The sequence below is a fragment of the Rhinolophus ferrumequinum genome, chromosome 10, assembly GCF_004115265.2.
Source record: "Rhinolophus ferrumequinum isolate MPI-CBG mRhiFer1 chromosome 10, mRhiFer1_v1.p, whole genome shotgun sequence".
In the NCBI taxonomy this organism is placed as follows: Eukaryota; Metazoa; Chordata; class Mammalia; order Chiroptera; family Rhinolophidae; genus Rhinolophus; species Rhinolophus ferrumequinum.
Genome location: NC_046293.1, coordinates 29,483,055 through 29,510,355, shown reverse-complemented (window position 1 = coordinate 29,510,355; position 27,301 = coordinate 29,483,055). Strand labels below are relative to the sequence as shown.

At 37.1% G+C, this 27,301-nt stretch overlaps 1 protein-coding gene across 2 annotated transcripts in view; it reads right to left on the bottom strand.

The window, feature by feature from the left end:
* Positions 1-27,301, bottom strand: part of PTPRO (protein tyrosine phosphatase receptor type O) — a 203,180-nt gene that overhangs the window by 151,983 nt on the left and 23,896 nt on the right. The gene's annotated exons all lie outside the window — the stretch shown is intronic.

The window sequence follows — 27,301 nt, the reverse complement described above, 5'->3', positions numbered from 1 at the left end:
TCATGATAGACTTACTGAGTAATTGTTACACTCTAGGCTCATTTAGGGATGGCTCTAAGGGACGTAGTGACGGGAGTAGATCTTCAAAGATAACATTCGGAAGTTTACTTTCCATGGAAGGATAAGTGGCCTGCATTTGGGGCTCCTCGGCAGAGTGAATGGTTTGGCTAGTTGTCAGGACTCAGAAGGAAGACAATTAGAAGATAAGAGACAATGAAACCTTAGGATGGTGCGTGAGACTGGATGATGGGAGTGGGCACAAAGTGTTCATTTGTTTGTGTCTCATGTTAGTGCCCACCATGGAGCATTTATCTCCATGAGAGGCACTCAATAACCAGATAGATAAGAAGCTTTGTCTTGTGGTGTCAGCTACCCTTTCTGTGGCAACTCAATGAGCCGAGTGACCACAGTGGCCCAGATATAGCTACGCAGGCTCAATTGCAGGGCTCCCTTAATCTAAAGTTCATCTAGCTGCGGCCAACTAGTCAGGAGCAGAGAACGTGACCGAGCCCACGTTATGACATCATCCTTCAAGGACCAGTCAGACACTTGATAGTAGATTGATTTTATCAGACTCACTCCCCTTAGAGGAGCAGAAATTCATCCTTTCAGAATTGATGCCTTCTCTGCACATGTATTTGCTTTCTCTGCCTCGAGGGCCACCACTAACATCCTCATCATCCTGGGGCTTACCCAACATCTGATAACATATGTTCATGGTTTCTCACATTCTTATTTCGGTTTTATGATATAGGAGATTGAAGAATGGGCACATAAACACACAGCCTACTTGTCTTATCAGATATCTCATCATCTAGGAGCAGAATAACTGAATGGTCAGAGGCCCCATGAAGACACGTTAGGTATAAGCCCTTTGGGTTGGTGCGCTGTCCTGTAGGATGTGGTATATGCACTAAATCGATGGCTGATATGTGGCTCTGTCTCCAGTAGCTAGAATACGTGGGTTCCAGACCCACGAAGTAACAGTAGAATTGGTTCGTCTCATCATCCTTTTCAGGGACTCTTCGTGGAATTTGTGCTTCTTTCTCATCTCCACAAACATAGTTTCTGCAGGATCGGTGACCTTGATTTTGGGAAAACGATTTTTTTTTTTTTTTTTTTTTTTACCAGAAGACAGAGTGGAACTACTTACTGTATTCGACTTTAACTTGAAATGACAGCTACCATTTGGTCATCTGCACTGCCATGTCATTGTAACAGCCAAGGTGAGGAATTACTATACTGGTAGAAGTAATTGACTCTAATTTCTACGAGTGCTGGGATTGTGCTACGTATGGGGACACGGAGGAGTGTGTATGGAACCACAGCATTCATGAGGGATGAATATTTGTGTTTCTGTGCCAAAGCATAATAGGAATGGGAAATGATAATAAATGTTGCCCCCAAAAGGAAAGGCAACTAAGGGCTCAGATTTCTCTGGTATGAAAATCAGGGTCATCTCAGCAGACATGAAAACTAAGCCAGCCAGAGACTTGGCTAAGGGTGAGGGAAAGGAATAGAATGAATAGTAAAGAAGAGAGATGATAAATATCAGTTATGACCTTGGCACTGGCTGCAACAGCGAAGACTGGAGTTTGTTCCAGTAACTCCTAGAGTTAAGCCTTTTCATAGGTTAATGTTGATCATGACTTTGAAGAGGACTCTGTGACAGGTGGTACTTAACAGAGAGGATGGTGGATCGGAGTGGTTAAGTGATGGGCTGTACTGGCCCCTTCAAACCCTCACAGTCTATCTCTTAGTCCAACTACTGTTGTACTGACTAGTTCAATGAAATGTTTCAACAAGCTTTGCCCTGGTTTAGCCATATGGTACCTCAGTTTGAGTCTAGACTATGTAACTCTTACTTCCTGCCATGGGACTTCTTGGCACAATGGTGTGGGATACTCATAAGACCATATTTGGTCCTAATGTATTCACACCCAGAAACGCATTGCTTAAGTTCCAACCTTAAGTAATAGGGATGGAGAGCAATGTATGGGTGCTTCCCGTATTGCCCCCAAAACATATTTTATACGGCCTCCTAGAAGCGCCTGTGAGACTGAACAAGGGTTTCTTTTGCGGCAGCTTACCAATAATGCATTTTCTTTCTTTTCTTTTTCTTTTTCTTTCTTTTTCTTTTTTTTATCAGTTTCAGGTCCACAAAACAATATAATGATAAGACATTTTCACACCTCACAAAGTGATAACCCAAACAAGTCTACTACCCACTTGATACCATACATAGTTATTACAATACCATTAACTATACTCCCTATGCTGTACTTTATATCCTGTGACTACACATGTATTTTTAGTTAGAGTTGACATTCAATATTATTTTATATTAGTTTCAGGTGTACAGCGCAGTGGTTAGGCATGTATAAAATTTATGAAGTGATCCCCCTGATAAGTTGAATAACATGTTTTCAAATTGGTTTTTCTTCTTTCCATATGCAAAACCATGGCCCCTCATGCTTGTTCTCTGGTTATATTTCCAAATAAAATAAACTACCTTTATGCAGGCCTTGATCTCCAGCTCTGTTTTGGGGGGAAACCTAGATTAAAACAAGACTTCGAAAAGTTTTTGGAGAAAAATTGTATTTGGAGACTGTCTAGAAACATGAACTGAAGGGGCAGCTGGGTTCTGTCAGTTTCTTGAGCCTGGATAACCAACTGGCTGTGTCAATGGAAAATAGGCCATGTTGCCAGGGGAGCTACTTGTTGGATTGGGGAGATTAACAGTTTAATCTCAGATTGTAGAACTGAATATAGAATTCACCCAGAAAGTGTTTGGCATTGCAAGCATGGATTTCAGGTGAAAGAATGGAATTGGATAATAGTCAAAGCTGTGCAAAAGAACGAGCTTATCATACTAAATAGATAACAGCAATTTACTAAATGAGACAACAATAGTTGGGGAACATGGGTAGACCAAATTTCTTTGTTAATAAACTGAGTTCCCTGAATGTGAAACTAGAGAAAAAGTTGTTCTGAAAGTCATTCTTCACTTTCACATTCACTGTACCATTCACTCTGTGATTCTTGTTAACCTGGCTATTTAAAGGTTCCCTGGAGGGGGGTAAAAACTGTCAAAATATATCTTTCTTTAAAAAGGCAGAAAATAGATAGGCCTTTTTTATGATCAGTCAGTGAGAGCAAGGAAAGAGGTCAAACGAGAGTTGATGTTTTTCTAGGATGGAGAAAAGAATGAACACCTCTTTTGGATTTCATTTCTTTTAAAGGATATGACATGTCTTTTTAAACATGAAAAACTTTCAGTCAATTATGGCAACAATTTCAGAGAATAAAAGTTTTTTAGGAACTTTACTGTTAACACTTTATGGATATGCTCACTGATAAAAAAACCTTTTTAATCCCTTTGAAACTAATCAGATAGAGCATTTTAGAGTAACATATAAAAATTTCCACTAAATTTACATTAAAATTAGACACGTTGTTATCTATCCTACTAAAAAAAGCACATGATGTATCTATTAATCACCTCTTAAGGTTGAATACTAAACACGAACTTTTTCCAATTAAAGAGTTATTCAGTTCAGACACAAGTACCTTATCATTTTAGGTGTTTCATTATTCTTTTGACATTTGTTAATGGCAGGACTCTGGCTATTACCAAAGGTCTTTCAAATCTTATAGTTTCTGAGAAGTTTAAAGTATGGGAAGCAAAAAGCTTCAATGCCTTTTTAATTAAAGCACTGAATTTTACAATAAAACTGGAAGTGGGTGGGTGGGTGGATATCTCTTCTATATTATTCAAAAGAAGTGTAGAAAATTTATATATAATATTTATTTTTGAATTCAAACAAGTTTTCCTTGAATTTGTTTTTAAAATTAAAATTTTCTTGGGTAATTCATATATTGTTTCCTCACAACGTGGAAATTAATCATACTTCCACCAAGAAAACAAACCTGCACGTTGCTTTTTTTTTTTTTTTAATATTGAATGCACTTTGCTTTTTGTAGTTAAAAAAAATATTCTGTTCTTGCAAGGAAAAAAGTTGACTCTCTCTTTCAGCATTCCCTGAGGCCCTCTGCATTGGTCTGGCTGGAGGTTGTTCTATAATAAGCACTGTTTGCAGCTAAGTGGATCTCTTTTTGCTCTCCTTAGAGAGCACCGCAATTCACATAAATCAGACTGTGAGATCAGGGGAATAAACAGCTGTAGGTCTACAGCTGTAGTCTCTGGAAGAACCAGGAAAACCCGTTGAATTCTGGGATAGCAACAGTAACACGAAAACTACTCTTCTAAGATTGGTATTATCAGGGAGATATGCTTTTTAGTTTGCAAACCACTGCTTAAGATTTTTCCAGTTTGTTATGCAATAAAATATTACTGTTCCGGCGTTTATTTCCTTTACTTAAATAACTTGCATTATTGGCCTTTTAGTCATTTGTTTGTTAGTCCATTCATTCATTCAGCAGAGATATACAGTACCAGGTTACATTCTAGATACTGGCATACTCAGATGGCATGACCCTTGCCAAAAGTGAATTTATAGTCAAATGGGAGACGCAGGCAGAGATATGAATAAAGTATTAGGGGAGCATAAATGAAAAAGCATCAAACTCTGACAAGGATGGCAGAGAGGGCTTCACTAAGGAAATAACATTTGAAGAGGAAGAGTAGGTGTCGCCAGGTGACACCTTATGGGCACAGGAATAGCATGAGAAACAGCATCAGAGGCTGGAGCAAATGAACGTGTGGGAAATTAAGAGTTCTGTGGGGTAAGGAAGGTTTTCTCCCCAACTTTTTAAACAACATGTTAAGGAGTTTGGACTTTTTCCTGGGGGCAGTAACATCTTTTACTGGAGGAGACTAAAGATCAAATTAATTTGGAGGTGGTAACGGATGGCCATGTGCTAGATGCTTAAGTTACTGGGGTGTAAGATTGGACATGATAACTGGAGGCAGGTTTAAGAAGAATCTGAACACTGGATAGAGGAATCTAGATTGGATCATGTAAGCAATGAAGATTTTTTTTAAAATGTCTGAGCAGTGGGGTAGCATGATGAAAGCAGTGTTTTTCTTGGTATATGTGTATACACAGAATAATTTTTCTTTAGGTTGCTCATGTTATTTTAACTTGGAGTCAGATTTGACTTACAAAAGTTTTCATGGGCTCTAGAATTTGAAAACAGAAAAGCTTTCTAATGGACATTTCAAGGCAGTCTTCATCTTAGGTTAATCTAATATCGGGTGTTACTAATACATGGTAACCCAAATTAAAAGGCAAGGAAGGCATAGCTATTTATATGAGCAGTTTCTGGAGAACTAAGAGCCTTTGGTCTAGATCCTTGTCTGTCAGGGAGGAAGATGGGGAGACAGGTGAGCGTCTGACAAAGCCAGTTATGTATTCAGCATCATTATTGTGAGCAGAGCTAAGCTATATAATCTTGTGTGTAGGTTCTACATCCTGAAAAAAGGTTATTATTATATAGGCTACTGGCTATGAGACAAAAGAGAATCCTTAGAGAAAAGATTTTTTTTTTTTACCTTTATATGGAAAACTCATAATATATAGTGGATTTGTAAAATCTAATATATGCGGATTTGTGAAATTTGTTTTTGACATGCAAATCGGCAGTCATATAGTTCAAAATAATGCACGCAGACACACATACACACACATACACATAAACTGAGACACATCAAGCAACGATTATGCTCTTGTGATGAGACTATCTGAGAAGCTCAAAACTTGGTCTGTCCCCTCCATGGCTGCAAGGCTGGTGGTTTGCAAGGCTACTTGCGAAGTGAGGAGTGGAGGATGGGTGCAGTTCTATTAGCTATAAACCTTGTTCTTACTGAGGTTCAGCAGTTTTTCTTGAATAAACATTCTTTAGATTGTCACAAGTCTTTGGTAATTTCTAGAGCTCTGAAGAAGTTGATTCGGATAATTTTTTTTTTCCCTGCGTTTTCATTGCTTCTTCTGGAGGAGTGCATTTATGGAAGTTCTCACTCTGACAAGTCCCTTCCGTGACTTGTCCCTTCAGTGTCCCCAGAAGTTCCAAGTCCCTTCAGTGACTCTTCTTTTTACCTTACTTCCCAATATTTTAATGACCCAGTTTCTATTAGAGGGAAAAAAAATGTCCTTCCTATGGATATTACACTTGTCTTGGAATTGTTCGGTGCCATTCTCAAACGAGGCAATAAATGTTCCGTGTTTAAATATTTTCAAAGCAAAATTATAAACAGAAGTCTGTACCAAGCAGCATTTTTTTTCTAACTTATTCTGTATTTTCATTCATTTTCTTTAATCAACTGTTCTTTGCATTTTGGGAGTGGTAGAATCTTTGGAAAAAAATGATGAACATTATGGATTCTCACCGCCACGTATGCACATGTGAGTACAAAAACACACTTTAAAAAATGTGTCCATACGCCGGAATCTCTAAGATCTCTCTGGAACACAGATTAAGAATTTCTCTCTCTTAGAATTTTATACCGCATTTGTTTATAATCATTTTTCTTACGTTTTCTACCATCTTTGTCTCTGACAAAATTTATCCATCGTAGTAAGTATAAGAAGAATAAACCAACGTTTGTTGACTGTTGATTAAATGTCAGTCACTATGTTATACAACATAATTTGTGCATAATAGGTGCTTAATAATTACACTTTGAATAAATACTACTTTACCTATATTATTTCACCATTCCTGTTTCCTCAACTTATGACAGATAAACATTGCCCTCAGTAAAAAGCTAGAACAGTTTGATAATATGTTACACTCGAGAAGCAGCAGAGTGATGGGGAGGAAAAAGAGGAAAAGCACTGCTGAAATTGAGAATAGATTCAAAATAGACTTTGGAAAGCTGTAGAAATTTCTCAATTTCCACTACTCCTAAGATCTTCCTCTCCAAGATATCCTTCAGCATGAAACAATGTAAAACCACTGATGAAGATTTGTTCTCAGGGGCCTCAGTTGTGATTCCAATCTCAGCACACTCAAATTAGTTTCTCCTCCTGTTCTATTGTGTTCCTCTCACAGGACAATTTGCCATCATCATGCTAGCATTAACGTCTGAGAAAGCAAAGCCTGAAGTCAACTTCACGACTTCGTAATTACATTTCTACAAAAGCCCTTCCTTCCCATTACTTAGCATTTTAGATATAGATCTGACTATGGTAACAGCTTCTTGCAGTTGCTGCAATTGTTTCTATTTTAATTATTCCATGTGTTTTAAGAAGATTCCATGTAAAACATCTGGAGACACTAATTATTGCCTGTCCTGTAAACTTACACTCCAACTTATCCTTGTGACAGTCATGTCATTAAATGACTCAGAACCAACTCTAATTAATCAACTGACACATATAGATGGTCCACCTCCTGCACCAGTTTTAGTCTGCATCCAGTACAAAATAATCCCCGGCAGCACTACCTGTGAAAAGTCTTGGCACTGCTAAGTCTAGTTATTTCTCAGACTAAATTACAGAGGAAAACAGTATTTTCATTACATTTCAAAATCAATATCTAGCTTACCTTTAGTGATGGGTTCAATTCACAAGCTAGTAGGGAGAGTCCTGTGTATCCTCATGCCCATCCCGCATCCCCAACAGTTTTTGTTTTTTTAATTATAGTTTATTGGGATGACAATGGTTAGTAAAGTTACATAGGTTTCAGGTGTACGATTCTATAATACACCATCTATATATCACATTGTGTGTTTACCACCCAGAGTCAGTTCTCCTTCCATTACCATATATTTGATCCCGTTTACCCTCAGTTTTTTAATGTAAGCAAGTTCTTGCATGGTATTTCACTTTCAAGTACTTAGCTTTACTGTTTGGCTACATTCCAATCTGTACAATTACACTGTTCTTCCTCTTAAAGAAAATAAAATAAGTGATTCATTAGAAATATATACCCATATTGGTATATCACAAAGACATGACACACAGAAGAATTTTTGCGGAGAATTTGGTGACCAAAATGTCTTTTAAAGGAGCTCACAGTTTAAAGAATTCTGCAAAATCAAACTCTCATAAAAGACAATATTAATTGGCAACAAATATAAAAGCAAAATCTAATTCCTCTTAAATCTTACTCTGGGAAGCATGTTTCTTTTCTTACCCTTCTCTCAACTTTGTCTCAAACTCAGACTCTATGCTGAAATTTTTACATTTCTTTAGCCAAAGGACAAAAATTAGGAGTCATAGCATGACATACCCGTAGCCAAAAGCAGGATTTGGTATCAAGATCAGAGCTTGCCATTTTCCAAAGGGTGGGCTTTTTACTTCCTGTAGCGGCCAAGGAGCTTGGAAAGTACTAGTTAGCAAGTGGAGCTGGTGTATGTGCCTCGTGTGGAGGGGAACTGGGGCTCATAGGATGAGCGTGAAGTGAATCTCACCTTCCAGGATTTGCTCACCTACTTGAAGCTATTTTGGGTTGAATCTAGTTTAGTTTAATGAATTTTCCTTAAACTGTCTTTTCTTTTAATGAAAATGTATTATTTAGATAAAACACAATTTCCATGTGTTTCCATTAACCGAAGGTAAAGTCTTGCTTTTTTTAGAAGATACATATATAAATAGTTTTTCAGTTATTTAAAAACCATTCCTTTCCACTTAAGCAAAAGAAAAAACATGTGGAAATAAGCAAATTTTTGAATTCCAAAGAACTGAACACATTTCAGACAGTAATATTCAAAAGTCTGGATTGTTTTTACTTTTTTAAAAACAAAGTTTCCTATATTTTTGTTTGAAGCTCACTTACATAAATTGAATGATCACGTGGATTGGCCAGGTTGGGAGAAGGGGAGATGAGAAGGAAGAAGGAGAAGAGACTAGGACAACCAGAATCTAGGGTTCTTCAAGACCGCACTGAATGGTAAGGGGATGTGTCCAGTGTAGAAAAATATAGTCGAAATTAGATTCAGAATTCTTGGCAAAGATAGAAGCATATGGTCAGAGCTGGAGAAGTGATGCAGAATGGAGGCAAAGCTTAAATGTGAAAAGGAAAATGGGTCAAGTTCAGAAGGAGAAAATATAAAGAATAGGTCAAAATGCGGAAGTCAAGAGATTTAGCACTTGACCTATTAAAAACTCAGACTAGAACATGTTCGTATTGTTCAATTAATGGTACTAGTGATTCTAGAATTCAAGTGTATGGCTCAGCAGCATCAATATGTACCATTGGATTGCAGAGCAAAGTTATTCAGTCTTTTCTTTATCCAGCCATATGTGTACAGACACTGCAAAAATTCAGAGAAAGTTTTTGGGCAGGTATCCAGCATTATTGCTAAAACTTACTAAGTCCTACAAATCATCCCACCTCCTTCCTTGTCAAACAAGGATAACTCCCCTCTACGTTTAATTAGTCAAGAACCTAGATTGCTGGGCTGGTGTGTTGAATGTGCTTCTTTCCTTCTAACACAAGTGTTCTTTGTGACAACACTGTTTTGACCCGTCACTATATAGTAACAGAAAACTCTGTAATTACAATGAAATAGACAGAAAGATTATAAGTGAGGTTTTGCACTAAAGCATTTAGGAACCCACAGAAATCAATTATGGTAAATATTTCCAGAAAACCCACCTAACATTCCTCTGTTTCTACTATAGTGATTTATTTGTAGAGAGAGAAGCCAAGAAAACACTTCTTCCACCTGGGAAATGTACCGATTCTTTAATAATGAATATTCACAAAGGTCCTAGTGACCTCTGTCTTTTAACTGGCTTTGAAGGTTTATTTTACCTCCTGGCACATGTGTCATTTTGCAATCTTTATGCTCTGGAGCGAAGCCTCAAAAATGTCCTATATGTCATATTCCCAGATCCTCTTGTGATTTTTAGGTAGATCATATTTTTCCTTCTATATTGTACAGCGGTAAGTTGTCAGTGTTTGCCAGAATTCTGAAAGTAATATAGATTTAACAAGTGTGGCCTAAGTTAAACAGGTAATTCTACAACATAATCTCATTTTAGCTGAACCTTGTTTTACTGATTTATGTATGGGTATATGCTAATATTTTAATATTCATAATATTCTGATGCCACCAGGTATCTATGAGTTTAAAAATTCTGTCATAAGAGGAACACTTGGAGTTTTAGAAACACTAGTAAAATGAGTATTATGTCAGTCAGATCCTTCGATCTCTGTTTGAAGAAATTTTAAATTACTAGTGATGGCATTTGTTTACAAAGAACTTTAAGTCCTTTGCAATTAATTTTTGTGTGTCAACCTACGTTAGGTCTTGAATATGATGGCTTTTGCTTAAGTATTAGGTAGGTGCAAAAATAATTGCAGTTTTTGCAATTATTTTGAACCTTTTAAACCGCAATTACTTTTGCACCAACCTAACAGTATGAATCACATTCTTTTTTTGTTGTTGTTAATCAGATCAAACCACTGACTCATATTTAGCTTCCTGTCAAATAGACTTTTTAAATTTTGTGGGTTTTTTTAATTCACTGTACTACTCTGCTGCTGTTAAGTCATATCTTCCTCACCGTCTTTGCTCACTTGGTTTCTTGGACCCAAGTCTAAGATCTTACATTTACCTCAGTAACTTTCATCTTGTTTTCAGCCTATCGCTGTAGCCCATTAAAATCTTTTTGAATAAAGATTCTGTCACCCAACATATTCATTATGTTTTAAATCTAGGCAAGTGGAAGGAGGTGTGTTTAATTTGTAGCCCAGCCAGTGTTGCACAGCTGTTCTTTGAAAAATAGAGCATGATTAAACACCACATGGAGGAGAGGTAATTACTTTCTTTTCTCCCTAGAGAAGATAGTTTCAAAGTCTTGCGAAAGTAAGATACTGAGGAAGCTCAAAGAATTAATCTTCTAAATATTTACTTTCATTCCATATTAATTTCAAACTTCATCCGGTATAGAAACTAAGGTCTGTTTTATTTTGTTAACAGCCAATGTTCCTCCCTGGACATACTCAAAGTCGGCATAGAAATTAAATTTCTGCCTTCTTGAATTTATAGCCTATTCCTTTTTCTAAGTTTCATTCCAATTACATTTAGCAAGGTATTCCAAGCTTAGTTTGAATAATTAACCTTTAAAAGCTCAAATAATAATTAAAAACATATAATTTTAAAAAATGTTTCAGCTGAAAACATTTTGGTAACTAGGTTTAGCTTTTCCAATTTGGAACTAGAAAGTTTTGTACGTTTTAGTCTATAATAATGAGAACACTTACAAATTTACATTTTTAAAAGTTTCATAATTTATTAATATCTGTTGAACATGAATGTCAAAATTTCATTTTTGGGGGGAACTAGAATTTATATTATAGTTTAAGCCGCTTCTAGATTAGGTCATTCCTTCTCGCATATTGGTTCCTATTTTACTAGACCTAGTTCCTAGTTCCCAATTCATTTCCTAGTGAACTCTAAAACTATAAACTATATCACAGAAGAAAGCACATGTGGTAATAAGATACATTAACCTGAGAAAATGCTCTGTAAATATCAGGAATTTCCGGTTTATTGTTTGCTCTCTAACATATTCAGAGTAAATCTAACATAAACAAATATTAGATAAAATATATTTAGAAACATTTAAGGATAGATTAACTTTTAATACTGAAATTATATTGCATTTGTAAATTAAAATTAAACTAGAATACTACTGTACAAAACCTGGCATCTAGCTCTGATACATATGGCCAAAAATTATGCATATAAACTAAACATCCAGTTCCTTATTTACTGTCCAACCAGGGTTACACTTCATTTTGCATTATTTTCTCAGAAGTTGCTGGTGGCTTTCACAGATTCTCATGAACCTGGAGTCCTCAGAGATTTTCAGGGATGCTTCAGAAACTTGGGGAATGGGATGCAATAGCAATGTGTGTTCCAGTAATAATAACACACATGGAAATGTCCCCATAAATGGGATCCATGGGCAGTTTGTGCTTATAGGTTATGTTCCAGAGGAGCTTGATATGAGTAGTGTAGGGGTAATGAAGAGGGAGTTATTCTCCACACAGAAGTTTGATTTAGTGTTGAACACTATGGGCAATATAGTATATTACAACACAACATAGCATCTACAGGTGACAACATTTCTAGGACTTTTTTTTTTTTTTTTACATTTTTAACTATTTTTACATTTTTACATTTTTAACCACATAACTAACAATTTTTTAACTCATTCATTCATTAGTCATTTGTGCTCTTCAATAAAACCAGATGCACTGCTGGATACTCAATTCATTTATTTGACTGATCAGAATAACTTGTTTTTTCTGTGGCAGATACAGGGTTCTTTAACAGAATACTTTGTTAATGCACCTTGACCAAATAAACCCCATTCTTTTACTATCCTAAGTTTCTGAAGCAAGTGATTCTGGATCTATTTACTGAATACTTATCATATATTGTTAAGTATCGGCATATGTTTTTAACATATAACTATATGTTGTAGATTAAAATATATGCATATGACTAAATAGATTATAAACTGTTTAAATTCTGGAGGCTAATAACATGTTGATTTTTTGGTGTTTCTGCATACTTCTTTGATGCAATACTTGGAACAGAACCTTTTGCAATTATTCTTTGTCATGGATATTCATTATGATTATATATTATTTGTGTTCTTTAACAATGGATACAAAGTGTATCACTATATGCTTTGAAAATGTATATTCTATGCTATAATCTTTAGTCACTAGGCTCAGATCACTCTTCCTGTCTTCTTCTATTTTCTGAGCCCCTACTATTTGTGGGACACTAGTCCAGGTTCAGAAGAGAGAACAGTGAGCCACCTTTATAAGTTCCTTCCCTGATGAAACTCATATTTTAATGTAAATATATAAGTAAATAAAATAGTTCTAGCTTGTGATCCATTGTATGCAGGATATAAATGTGATGCTGGGGATTTTAGAAAAGTGAAATAGAGGGAAAGCCCTCTTTTGACTGTGAGGTCAGGAACAACCGCTTTGAATATATTGATTTTTAAATGGAGTCTTGAAAAGTAAAGAAAAAAGAGCTCACCACTTGAAGAGTTGGAGAACATCTGAGACACAGGAGACAGGAAGAACAAAGGCTCTGAGTAAGGAAAATGCTTGGAGAGTTCTAGGAACTATTTAAGGTCAATGTAGTTGAAGCAAACTCCTGTGCAAGAGTAGGTGAGGATGTGGAAAGACAAACTCTTTGAGCTAATGAGAGAGTTCTGCAGTGATGCTGGACACAGGATCAACATAGAAAACAACTCTGTTCCAGTAGGTCAACGAAAACAAATTAGAACAACATGATGGAAAATAGATCTATTCACAATAGCAATCAAAACTTTGAGTATCTGAGAATAAATCTAACAAAGGCATTGAAAATTAATAAGACAATAAGGGCCTGAAAGAATGCTGCCTGAATAAATGGATAGATACATCTATGTTATACATGAATGAGAATCAATATTATTATAAATGTTTGTTAACTTCCCACCCAAATCTACCGTTAAAATACAATTTGCCTCTAGTGGTCTCTGAGGTAATGTACTCTTTCTTTCAGAAATAGCAGGCTGGGTCTTCCAGAAAATACATGACCTTCTTGCATCTCATTTGTATCAGACTTACTTTGGAGGATAGCTCAGATTCACCTGAGGTTTTATATTATAGAATTCAACCGAAATCTGGAAGCACCTAAAATTCAACTTTGATTGCACAAATATGTAAATTGTGCATGATCATTTTTATCTCACTCCATAAAATGTATCAAGAGGAAGTAAATGAAAGTGATGTAAAGATGCCAAGGGCCTTTTGGGAGATTCATGTAAACTGAGCATAAAAATGTTTAGCAGGTGTAATTAAAACTGCACAGCACTTCTGGCAGTGACAAACTTTCATGTTGACCTAGGATTTGTACCTGCCACCAACAGCTTCTATACACATTTTGCCAGCAACACTGTGACATGAATTAACAGGTAAAAGACAGAGACAATAACGGCAGAAAGCAAACTAGATCAACAGAGGGGAAACTTGGGTTTTTGCACTGTCTTTGCTTTAATTGCTGTGAGAACTTGAACAATTCATTTAATGTTGAGTTTCTTTCATTTATGCAACTTGGAAACTGGATTAGAGATTCTCTAAGATCAGACTGGGCAGAGTTGACTCTGCAGAATGAAGGAAGCCAGATCATGGTTGAGTCTTATCTGAAATGTTTGGAGACTTGGAGGAATAGCTAAGAGTAGGGATGGAGTTGAATAATGATCTTGACCAAGATCAGGCAAATTGGACTCAAGCATGAATAAATGGTCTTAAATTCTATGATGGTCCCATTTCCCTTTATACAGAGTCAATCCACAATGAACATCTGCTGATTTGAAAATATTTTCTTAATGCTCATTTCCATTTCATTTAAACCATTCAGCGTATTGAAATGATCAGTCAAGTTACTGCAGACATCATTCAGGGGAGTGAAGGCAGGATGAGTAGAGCTCCCCTGAGCACAGTCTGAAACAATCACCCAGAGCCATCAGTTGTTGGCAGTAGCAGTCAGAATACACTGGCATGCAGTAATTAGAGATGGAGAGGCACAATTTCTACTAACATGTTCTATTAGTGTATTTCAGCAGCAAAGCTGCTCAGAGAACAAAGACAATAGGCTGTCTGCTTACAGTGAATTACGTGGGACAGCAGGATCTGGTTATACTCTGCAGTAGGTCAGTGTTCACACCACATGCGCTGAGCAAAACTGCTGTCACCAAGGTGACGGCCACCCCCACAGTGACTAGAGGGATAAACAGTAGAATGAGGGCAACAAGGAAGCTGGAAACATCTCTTGTCTACAGGCTTGACCATGACTCCTGAAACCTCTCTAACTAAAACCACACCCTCTACCTGTCTAACATTGTACGGAAAAAGGGAAATATATATATATATGTGTATATATATATATATATATATATATATATATATATATATATTTAAAATTATCCCTTTTCTTTTATTCGTATATCTGTGTATATATATATATATATATATATATATATATATATATATATATATCTGTGTATATAAGAATAAAAGAAAAGGGATAATAAAAAAATAATAATAGAGGAATGAAACAAAAAAGGGAAAAATATCATTTTGGAGCAAACACTATATTTAAGATTTAAACGTGGATTACCCTATTTCCTCCTTTTAGAAGAGTGAACCGATTTTCAGAGAGGTTTTAAGTAACTTCCTCAGTTTACAAAGAAAATAAAACATTTTGTTTGATATGAAACATAGGGAACAATGTGCTACACCATTCAGTTAATAAAAGTAGAAGAGAGAAGGGGAAGTAGAAGACAACAATATCGCAAGAATTAAGTGCTGCTTCATTTCTAGTGAATCCTATTTCATAGGCAGAGACATTTAGAGGGGAATGAACTCTAGGGCCCAGGGATACCCACCTTTCCATTTATGGGCATTACTATACAACATCGAAAACAGGAAAATCTGCAAATATGAAATATTTTTTCTTTATTATTAATAGAGCCTTTAGGATAAAAATTTAAATTGGGAGTAACTTCTTTGCATAAAATGGAGAGAAAAATTGGGAAAAATAATTTAATTCTTAAAGGTGTCTGGAAAATTCACACATGTGGAACATTTCTTTCTCCAAGACAAAGGCACATGCGTGAAATATTTGCATCAAGTTCAATATAAGATGGTTATTGTGTGCCATGATTTCTCTATAAAAGTTACATTGATTTTAGTTAAATTGTATTTGGCTGTTTAAAATTATGAATTTTAATTTTATTTTAGTCACTATTAATATCTATAGAATTTTGACACCAAACCAAAAAAAACAAAAGGCTATTTATTAATTCAATGAGTCTCTGAGCAACATTTTCGCCTATAACAATATCAGGCAAGGCTCCAGTCACAACTTAACGCCTGTCATTTTCTGTAATTAAAAGTACACAGTCATATTTATGCATTCTGCCTTCTAGCAGCTGCAGTTAGATTAACTGTGAACAAAGAAAACATTTTGACACAGTTAATTATATGGCAGTTCTCCTTTGCTAGCAAATATCAGCTACCTCCTCAAAGGAATAAAAGAAGTTTTTGGTTATTTTTCTTTTATATAATAATATAAATAGCCATGAAGAGCTTCATTTTAAACTTGCAAGGAGTTTTAATCCTAACACTTCAGTCTAAAAAAGCACTAAAGTATCTGGTAACTTTTAATGAAGACATAGGATTATCAGATTTAAAAGATCTGGCCAAAATGTTCTCTTGGTGGGCAAGATTTCCAGCACTTTGTTTGTTTGTTTAATTACAGATGAGGAGAAAGACGAGACTATGATTTAGTTTTCACAGTTGCACTAGATTAGAGATCACAAATAAATTCCTATATCCCTTGTCCTGTATATGAGGATAATGTCGCTTCTCAGGCAATATATGTCCAAACCGGAAGTGTTTTCTTAATAGTGGGAACTGAAATTGCCCAGTAAGAACTGTGCTGTTACTGGGCAGAAAAGGAAGACTGGCAGTTGAGTCATCTGCCTAAGACTGTGACGTAAACATGGAAATCAGTGGAAGAGGGAGAGCATAGTTATAGTTTATGACATGAAACCCCAAAGGATCTGTGACTAATGATGACAAAGATTGTTTCTGGTCACCATCTTCAGTCCTTTGTAGGAAAAGAGAGTGGGGAGTGAAGCAGTGAGAATTGTGCAACAGGTACTCAACCCAACCTGAAAAAGGCCCATCTCTGATGACAGCATTAAAAGGAGGCAGAGAGAAATGTCACCAACATGAGTCAGAGTTGCCTTCATTTCTAAATTCATTTTAATCTGGGTGCTTGTCATTCCTTTCATCTTCCCTGTCTTAAATTTTTTTACTACTAAGAATTTCAAAAATAATAGAATTGAAAAGCTCAATGTAGACTAAAGGAGAATGTACTGGGGGAAAATATGTAGAACAGTGAAATGGCTGTGCTTATAATTACATGCAGAGAGAATTTTGGTCTTTAGAGATTCTTTATAAATTTCCATTAATATACATAACAATGTACTGAAATTTACTCTGTATTTATGAGAATGGGCTTTGGAGTCAATCCCCTTTGCTTTGTTACTTTTTATCTCCGAGGCTTGTTTTTCTTGTTTGCAAAAATGGGGGTCACTTTACTTTTCTCATAGGGCTGTTATGAGTATTCAACAAGATAATGTGTGTAAGGTGCTTATTATAGCATATAGCATGCCCTCTTTAAATGGCCCTTTTTATTATTAAGTAATAAATAAATGCACACTTTAAAGTGGAAGAAAAATTAGCTTTCATACTACCCCTATAGTCACATAAATGCTTATGATTCTCTTAGATGAGTAAAACTACTTAAGCTTTAACAGTTTTTAGTTTTATGGTGTGTGTGTGTGGGGAGGTGAAGCAGACTTCTATGTCTAATGGATACTGTAATCTGCATATGAATGGGAGTATTAAACTGAAGCTGTCTACTTCGGGCACATCCTGAGAAGGCAAGGTTCTTTGGAAAGACAATAATGCTGGGAAACATAGAAGGCAGCAGGGAAAGAGGAAGACCAACTATGAGATGGACTGAGTCCATAAAAGAAGCCATAGGCATGAGTCTGCAGGAACTGAGCAGGACTGTTGAGGACAGAACACTGGGGACATCACTCATTCATAGAGTCACCAGGAGTCAGAGTCAACTCAATGGCACGTAACACATTAAGGCGAATATCTGGAAAATGAGCTATTGCATGTGAGAAAACCCATATTGATAATGATGCTAGAAATCAGATCAGACTGAATACAAACAATTTCTTCAACAATCAAATTCCTTAGGAAGCAGACAACATTTATTCCTAACAATGTATTTTCTGGATGACTGATGGAATCTATTGCACAGAGAAACGATTAAGTTTCTGTGTGGATTCATTGCTATGCTAAATGAAAGTAACTAAACCTGTTTAGATAAGCTCTTCTTCCAATTCATGCGTATCAAGGCTAAATCACATTTCCTCTATCTTTAGGAAGATCTGAGTAGAACACCTTCACAATGGCAAAAACCCCACCATTCCCTCTGGGTTTTTCACCCTTCTGAAAACCCCATCCCCTACTCTCCATCCTTGGCGTGAATTTCTCTGAAAATAGTGGTGTCTGTAGCTACCAACTATGAACAGTTCCTAACTTTCTCAAATAATTAGGGAGAACTGATGTAGTGATGGTAGCTGGTCAAGTGGAAGGAGCCCTGTAACACACTGTCCCTGTTGTCGGATCCATTATCAGGGCTACGTGCTGGGCTCAGACCCCATCGGGGTGCTCACTGGGCAGGAGATAAGAGCCAAGACGATGAGGTGCTTCCTCAAAGTGCATCCACAAAGAGGGGCTGCCTCTTTCCCCATACAGCAGAGACGTGAAGACACTGCATGCTTTTTATTCCCTTTTAGTGTGCAGATCATCTACAGTAATTTGCAGATGCCATGTTTCCCATGAAGTTATTTATTTAGAAAATTTTCAGTATGTATAGAACTAGTGGAATATGACGGTTCACATGGGGTGAAAAAAAATACATTTTGTTAAATCTCTATAGGTTACAAATTATAGAAGCTCAACTCAAACAAGCTTAAGAATAAAGGGGATTTATTTTCTTTCATATTGGGGAAATCCAGTGAGGCATGACTAGACCCAGGTACTTAAACGATGTCATCAAAAAATGCTTTTTCTTTAATATCTTTAGTTTCCTCTCTGTTGGCTTCAGTATTTTTTGTCACGTTTTCTCTGCATGATAGGAAACTCTTCCCAAAGAACTAAAAATTTTGTAGCTTTTCATCTCCTGATGTCTCATGTCTCCATTTCCCTGTGTCCCTATAATCTTTGAAATAGTGTACACTGATTATCTTTCCTTGGCTCATATGCCCACCTCTGGACCAATTTTTGTGCCCAAAGGATTGGTACCTTGATTGCCCAGCCTGACATGTGACCTTATAATGGAGTCAGGACTCTTGGATACACCAGAATCACCTGGACTAGAGAAGGAAAAATTCCTTTGAGAAGAAGATAAGGTACATATTCATGACAAGCTTCAAATATTTACTGGAATATGTCATTTGTAAATTAAATGTTGGACTTGAGAATTTGATGGGTTCAAAGTTGTTTACTTATATTTCCAGGGTGACTGTGAAGCCAAACTGTTAGCCTCTACACTGGGAGCTATAGCACTTACATGAAATTATTTTGTCAAGTTGTTGAATCCAGAGACTTGGAAGGTCTCAGTGTCTCCACATCCCTCATATAGTTTATTCTGTGCGAGGAACCCATTGCAACCAGCAATTCCTCAAGTTTCCATTTTGTATTTCAAAGCCAAAATAATGAGATAAAAAGGAAAAAGAAGAGAGACGTCATCAAAATGGCGGCGTGAGGTGAGCCTCTGAAAATCTCCCCTGGAATTTACAACTAATCGAACAACAATAACTCCACAAAGGACTCCCTGCACAGCAGACAGGCAAGACGAAGAGGCCCACTACTGAATTCACCTAAAGGTGGGCGAATCCTGCGAGCGGGGGAGGAGGGAAGGGAGAAGTGCGGAGATGTAGTCACGTGGGCACAGGACGCAGACCTAACTCAGTGCTTCAAGCTCGCTGCATCCCGGAACTACTGCAGCTGCGGGAGAGGGAAGAACTCGGACTGCTAGGGCTCCGATTAAGGCCCACAGGGCCGCGGGGGCAGCATATAACACGGCTGAACTCAAAGTTCACGGCAGAGACCTCGGAGAAAAGACTGAGGGAAGAAGGCTGAAAACGGTGGTTTAAGCCCTCACTGCCAAGCAGAAAACAGAAGCCTTAGGCACTGAGACTAGCTGCCCCCTCCCTATCCTCCCAGAGCTTGTCCCGCCCCCACCCGGCCAGTGCTAGAAGTGGAACAGTAGCAGTGTCAGATCAAAAGAACAGAATATTTGCTGTTCTGAGAACTGTGGATCGCAAACACAGATTTGCAGCCTAACTAGTTCCAGCAAAGAGGAAGGAGCTGTGGAAGCAGGACCAGCTGTGGTGGTGACCACCGCCATTGCTCTGGGCCACCTCTCACAACTCACCCTGCCCCTGGCCCCACCTATCTGGGCGGATCCCTGCAGGAGTAAACAGAACTGCTGAAACATACGGGTTCTGAATCTGGTGCAGGTAGAGATTTGGAACTTCAAAAGCTCTCCGCATACCCACACAGACACTGTGCCCTGTGACCCAGGTGAACTATTAACAGAGGAGAAGCCCATCTCCCAGGGAATCCCCCCATTGTGTGAGAAGCTGGAATAATGCAGAGAAAACATAGCACTACCATGTGAGAGAGAAAAAAAAGGCTGCAGTCGGAGAGAAAATTAAACATTCTACCAACAAGTATTGGAAAACAAAAGAAAGAACTCTTCCTATCAACCTGTTGCAGAAATCACTCCTGTAGATGTCTAGGAAGAGGAATAATAAATCAGTAATTGCCATGAATAACCAAGGCAACAAGACAGCTCAGAAAGAAAGTGAAAAATATCCAGAAAAGAAACTTAAAGATATGGAAATACGTGACTTAAATGACAGAGAATTCAAGATTCCAGTTCTGAAAAAACTCAACGAGATGCAAGAAAACACAGAAAGGCAGTTTAATGAACTCAGAAACACAATCAAAGAACAACATGAGCTGTTTACCAAAGAGATTGAAATTTTAAAAAAGAACCAAATAGAATTTCTGGAGATTAAGAACGCAATAGAAGAAACCAAGAATGAAATAACCAGCTTAGGTAGTAGAGTTGACCAGATGGAGGAAAGAATCAGTGACATCGAAGATAGAAACCTGGAAATTACACAGATGGAAGAAGAAAGAGACTTGAGACTTAAAAGAAATAAAAGAACCCTACAAGAACTTTCTGACTCCATCAGAAAGAACAGTATAAGAATAATGGGCATACCAGAAGGAGAAGAAAGAGAGAAGGGAACAGAGAATATATTCAAACAAATTGTCGATGAGAACTTCCTAAACTTGTGGACAGAACTGTATCCTCGAATCCAAGAAGCAAATAGAACACCTAATTACCTCAACCCCAATAGGCCTTCTCCAAGGCACATTGCATTGAAGCTGTCTAAAATCAACGACAAAGAAAGAATCCTCAAGGCAGCCAGGGAAAAGAAGACGGTAACCTACAAAGGAAAGCCCATTAGATTATCATCAGATTTTTCAGCAGAAACTCTACAAGCCAGGAGGGAGTGGAACCAAATATTCAAATCATTGAAAGAGAGAAATTATGAGCCAAGAATAATATATCCAGCAAGGTATCGTTTAGATATGAAGGAAGAATAAAGACCTTTCCAGACATACAGAAGCTGAGGGAATTTTCTAATACATGATGTGCACTACAAGAAATAGTAAAGGAGGCTACTCAACCACCATCAACAGGGACAATTTGTGGCAACCAAAACATAAAATGGGGGAGAGTAAAGGCCTGAACCGGAATTTGTGAATGGAGAAAGTAAGCGTGTTGAAGAAAATGGAATACTCTAAATATCAAACTTTCTTTTACATAAACTTAAGGGTAACCATTCAAAAAAAAATCCAGAACTGAAATATATACTGTAATAAAAGAAGAAATAGAGGGAAACATCATAGAATTCCACCACAAAGAAATAATAGAGAACAACAAAAAGGCAAAGAAACAATGGAGACACAGCATTACCAGAAAACTAAAGATAGAATGATAGGAAATCCTCACATATCAATAATCACCCTAAATGTAAATGGACTGAACTCACCAATAAAAAGGCACCGAGTAGCAGATTGGATCAAAAAACTAAACCCAACCATATGCTGTCTCCAAGAGACACATCTCAGCTACAAGGACAAGCATAGACTCAAAGTGAAAGGGTGGAAATTGACACTCCAAGCAAATGGTACCCAGAGAAAATCAGGTGTAGCCATAATGATATCAGATGAAACAGACTTCAGGGTGAAAAAGATAATAAGAGACAAAGATGGACATTTCATAATGGTAAAGGGGACTATACAACAAGAAGACATAATAGTCATCAATATTTATGCCCCCAATCAGGGAGCACCGAAATATACCAAGCAACTACTAACAGAACTAAAGGGAGAAATTGACCAAAACACAATTATACTAGGGGACTTAAATACATCACTGACAGCTATGGATAGATCATCCAAACAGAAAATAAATAACAGCCCTAAATGACACATTAGATGAAATGGACATAATTGACATATATAGAGCACTTCATCCTAAACCATCAGACTATACATTCTTTTCTAGTGTACATGGAACATTCTCAAGGATAGACCATACATTGGGACATAAAATCAGCCTCAGCAAATTTAAGAAGATTGAAATCATACCGAGCATATTCTCTGATCACAAAGTTTTGAAATTGGATATCAACTGCAAAAAGAAAGCAGGAAAAAACACAAATACATGGAGATTAAACAACATACTTTTAAAGAACGACTGGATCAAAGAAGAAATTAGAGGAGAGATCAAAAGATACATAGAAACAAATGACAATGAAAATACATCCTACCAAAATTTTGGGGATGCAGCGAAAGCAGTTTTAAGAGGGAAATTTATATCATTACAGGCCTAGCTCACGAAACAAGAAAAATCCCAAATAAATAACCTGATGTTACACCTTAAAGAACTAGAAAAAGAAGAACAAGTGAAACCCAAGGCCAGCAGAAGAAAGGAAATAACAAAAATCAGAGCAGAACTAAATGAAATAGAGAACAAAAAGACAATAGAAAAAATTAATGTGACAAAGAGCTGGTTCTTTGAAAAGATTAAGAAAATTGACAAACCGTTGGCTAGACTCACTAAGATAAAAAGAGAGAAGACACTAATAAACAAAATCAGAAATGAAAAAGGGGAAGTTATCACGGACACCACAGAAATACAAAAGATCATCCAAGAATACTTTGAAGGACTATATGCCACCAAATTCAATAACCTAGAAGAAATGGACAAGTTCTTAGAAACATGTAGCCTTCCAAGGCTGAACCATGAAGAACTGGAAAATCTAAACAGACCGATCACTAGTTATGAAATTGAATCAGTCACCCAAAACCTTCCCAAAAGCAAAAGTCCGACACCAGATGGCTTCACTAGTGAATTCTGCCAAACCTTCAAAGAGTATCTAATACCAATCCTGCTCAAACTCTTCCAAAAAATTGAAGAAGCGACAGTACTCCCTAACTCATTTTATGAGGCCAACATTACCCTGATACCAAAACCTGGTAAGGACAACACAAAAAAAGAAAACTACAGACCAATATCGCTGATGAATACAGATGCAAAAATCCTAAACAAAATTCTAGCAAATCGAATACAACAATGCATTAAAAAGATCATTCATCACGACCAAATGGGGTTCATCCCAGGGGCACAAGGATGGTTCAACATCCGCAAATCCATCGATGTGATACATCACATAAACAAAATAAAAGACAAAAATCATATGATTATATCAATTGATGCAGAAAAAGCATTTGACAAGATACAACATCCATTTATGATTAAAACAGTTAATAAAATAGGTATAGAAGGAAAATACCTTAACATAATAAAGGCCATATATGACAAGCCCTCAGCTAATCTCATAATTAATGGTGAAAAACTGAAGCCCTTTGCTCTACGTTCAGGAACACGACAGAGCTGTCCCCTATCACCTCTGCTTTTCAACATAGTGTTAGAAGTCCTTGCCAGAGCAATCAGGCAAGAAAAAGAAGTAAAAGACATCCAAATTGGGAATGAAGAAGTTACATTGTCACTCTTTGCAGATGACATGATGCTATATATAGAAAACCCTAAAGTCTCCACCAAAAAGCTATTAGAAACAATCAACGAATACAGTAAAGTTGCTGGCTGCAAAATCAATATACAAAAGTCCATTGCATTCCTATATCCTAACAATGAAATCTCAGAAAAAGAAATATAAAAAACAATTCCTTTTCCAATTGCAGCAAAAAGAATAAAATACCTAGGAATAAACTTAACAGAGGATGTGAAGGACCTATATGCTGAAAACTATAAGACATTTTTGAAAGAAATTGAAGAAGACACCAAGAAATGGAAAGACATTCCGTGCTCATGGATTGGAAGAATCAACATAGTTAAAATGGCCATATTACCCAAAGCAATATACAGATTTAATGCAATCCCCATCAAAATCCCAAAGGTATTTTTTAAAGAAATAGAACAAAAAATCATCAGATTTGTTTGGAACCACAAAAGACTCCGAATAGCCAAAGCAATCTTAAGAAAAAAGAACAATACTGGAGGTATCACACTCCCTGACTTTAGCTTGCACTACAGGGCTACAATAATCAAAACAGCATAGTATTGGCAGAAAAACAGACACATAGACCAATGGAATAGAATTGAGAACCCAGAATAAAACCACATAAATATGGACAGATAATTTTTGACAAAGCTAAAAACATACAATGGAGGAAAGACAGCCTCTTCAATAAATGGTGCTGGGAGAATCGGATAGCCACGTGCAAAAGAATGAAACTGGACTGCTATTTGTCACCATGTACCAAAATTAATTCAAAATGGATCAAAGACTTAAGCATAAGACCTGACACAATAAACTGCATAGAAGAAAACATAGGTACTAAACTTATGGACCTTGGGTTCAAAGAGCATTTTATGAATTTGACTCCAAAGGCAATGGAAGTAAAAGCTAAAATAAACGAATGGGACTATATGAAACTTAAAAGCTTCTGCACAGCAAAAGAAACCATTGACAACATAAAGAGGCAACCAACTGAATGGGAGAAGATTTTTGCAAACAGTGCCTCCGATAAGGGGCTAATATCCAAAATACATAAGGAACTCATGAAACGCAACAACAAAAAAACAAAAACCCAATTGAAAAATGCGCAGAGGACCTGAAGAGACATTTCTCCAAAGAGGACATACAAATGGCAAATAGACATATGAAAAAATGCTCAACATCACTAATCATCAGAGAAGTGCAAATAAAAACCACAATGAGATATCACCTCACCCTAGTCAGAATGGCTATCATCAACAAGACAAATAGTAACAAGTGTTGGAGAGGCTGTGGAGAAAAAGGAACCCTCATACACTGTTGGTGGGAATGCAGACTGGTGCAGCCATTATGGAAGGCAGTGTGAAGTTTCCTCAAAAAATTACGAATAGAATTACCGTATGACCCAGCAATCCTTCTGCTGGGTATCTACCCAAAAAATCTGAAAACATTTATCCATAAAGACACATGTGCTCCAATGTTCATTGCAGCTTTGTTTACGGTGGCCAAGACATGGAAACAACCAAAATGTCCTTCGATAGATGAATGGATAAAGAAGTTGTGGTATATATACACAATGGAATACTATTCGGCGGTAAGGAAAGATGGTATAGGAACATTTGTGACAACATGGATGGATCTTGAGATTATAATGCTAAGCGAAATAAGTCAGACAGAAAAAGCAGAGAACCATATGATTTCACTGATATGTGGTATATAAACCAAAAACAACAAAAGAACAAGACAAACAAATGAGAATATAGACACAGACAATAGTTTAGTGGTTACCAGAAGTTAAGGGGGGTGGGGGGTGGGAGATGAGGGTAAGGGGGATCAAATATATGGTGATGGAAGGAGAACTGACTCTGGGTGGTGAACACACGATGGGATTTATAGATGATGTAATACAGAATTGTACACCTGAAATCTATATAATTTTACTAACATTTGTCACCCCAATAAATTTTTTAAAAAAAGGAAAAAAGAAACCAAGAACTCTTCTCTAAAAGCTCATATGCTAAGGGATCCAGTTCTGGTTGTCAGAGTGAGCAAAAGAATGCCAAGCTTTGCAGCTCAGTGGGCCAAATTCTGTTCTCAGCCACATGCCTGGAGCTTCCACTGATATCAATGGGAGTTGTGTGTGTATGTGAACTGAGGACATAAGCTGGCTGTGTATAAATAGCTCTGCAATGGTGAAAATCTCTTCTTGTGTGTCTGGTACAACAGAGGTAGTCTTTTGCAGTTAGTGGATGCTTCTCCCTCTAATAAAGGAACCAGACAGTTTCAAGAAATTCTATACCAGAATATTTAATGGTAATGATTGTATTTAAAATATTTTGGTCAGGGAGCATGGAGCAGTATTTACCCTACATTTCTCTCATGTTCCACTAGCAAATGCAGCCAGGTTTAACAATTCTTTGCAAAACTGTTCTTCACTGTTCCCTTGGCTGAGCTGTCAGTCTGCTAACTGACTGATACCCAGCTAGCTCGGGGGTGGGGTGGGAAGTCAATATGTTTATTAAGGGGTTACAAAGTTACCTAAAGCAACGTGCTTCTTACATTCTCTTTGGCTGTCAATGCAACATTGCGGCATGGCACAGAGGGCCTGCCATGGGAGCTGGGCTCTGGCGCCATCAGACAGGGCTCGGGTAGGATCTGAGGCCCCTTAGTCATCTGCCATTCTACGTGCAGCCCCAGTCTGGAATTCAGCACACTGATGTTAAGCTGAGCCATCGTCCAGCCTCAGATGAGAATTTCTCTCTGAGCACAGTCTCGTCCACTATCCCCTAGAAACAGGAGGTTTCTCCAAGATTTGTATATGAAACATTCTAGTCAATGAAAGTTACCTAAAGGTAGATGATTTTCAAGTCCTCATCTTCAATCTATGTCCTAGTTTACACTCCACACTCACATCTAACTGGCTTCTGGACATCATTACTTGGATATCCTGTTCATACTTAGAATTCGTCTAAAACTTAACTTGTATCTCACCCTGCCCCTGATGCAGAAAATTTCTACTGCAGCCTCTTTATCTAATAGCACCATCTTTAACCTAATAATTCAAGTCAGAAAACTGGTAGTAAACCCTAACTTTTCTCTGTTCCTTGTTACCACATCTAATCAGTATAAACCCGGCTGATCCTATTCAATTTACTCATTCTACCCTCTTATTTTGGTCCACTGCTCCTGCCATGGAGAGAGATTTGAGTGCAAGTTTTAATCCCACAGACAACTGGGTTTGATTCCCATTTTTGTTACCTCCTTGGGGGATATATCTTTTTGGAGGGGGAATTTGTCTAAGCTTTCGTTTCTTAATCTGTGAAATGGAGATGACATGTACTTCACAAGGCTGATTAATAGGGAGTAAGTTAGATTATATCTGTAAAGTGCTGTTATAGCTGCTAACACATAACAAGTTCTCATAAATGATAGCTGTCATGAAGCAGAGACTTCATCATGTCTTAGTAAGAATATTGTAGCATTCTCCATGAATGCAGTCTTGCATCTTCTCTATTCTTGAATCTGCATAGGATGGCTAGAGTACACTTTCC